The sequence below is a fragment of the Solanum stenotomum genome, unplaced genomic scaffold, assembly GCF_019186545.1.
Source record: "Solanum stenotomum isolate F172 unplaced genomic scaffold, ASM1918654v1 scaffold9649, whole genome shotgun sequence".
Classification (NCBI taxonomy): Eukaryota; Viridiplantae; Streptophyta; class Magnoliopsida; order Solanales; family Solanaceae; genus Solanum; species Solanum stenotomum.
This window is the reverse complement of record NW_026037757.1, coordinates 512,131-512,926: the sequence shown is the minus strand read 5'-3', so window position 1 is coordinate 512,926 and position 796 is coordinate 512,131.

Below are 796 nucleotides of genomic sequence, written 5' to 3'. Positions count from 1 at the left end.
CTTGCTGGCAATTTGGGCACTTAGCCACAAAATCTAATATATTTCTTTTCATACCATTCCACCAATAGACTTCCCGCAGATCGCGGTACATCTTAGTGGAGCCTGGATGGATAGAATATCTGAAGTTATGGGCCTCTGCAAGAATATGTTGATTATCTCTTACCTTAAGGCCAGAAAGAGGTGAATCTAGAGGGTGGTGTAGCACATATTGAGGAAAAAAGGAAGGAAATAGAAAAAGATGTTCATCGTCTTACTTTCTTAGGAGTTAGTCTTACTAACACATCAGATGGTGGTGTGATAGTCCAGAATAGATCGTAACATATAGGTACTGAGCTACTACCCTTCTATTCTAAGACTGGCTCGTTTGGAAATTGGAACTGAACAACCCGAATTTTACAAAATCGACTGAGGCATAATAGGAATGTAACCAATCCATGCCTAGAATGATATCGAAGTCTACCATTTCTAACTCTACAAGATCTGCTGAGGTGACTTTCTGAGAAACTGTGACAGGGCAATTTTTGTATACCCGTCTAGCTATAACTGGGTCACCGACTGGAGTAGAGACTGAGAAAGGTTCTGAAAGAGTTTTTGGGCTAACACTGAACTGGACTGCTATGTAATGAGTTACAAAAGACAAAGTAGCCCCTGGGTCTAACAATGCATAAACATCAAGATTAAAGACTCGTAACGTACCAGTGACTACATCAGGAGAATCTTCCTGATCTTGACGAGCCTGAAGAGCATAAAGCCTGCTTTGGCGCTGTCCGCCACCAGTACCAGAAGAGTTACCCTG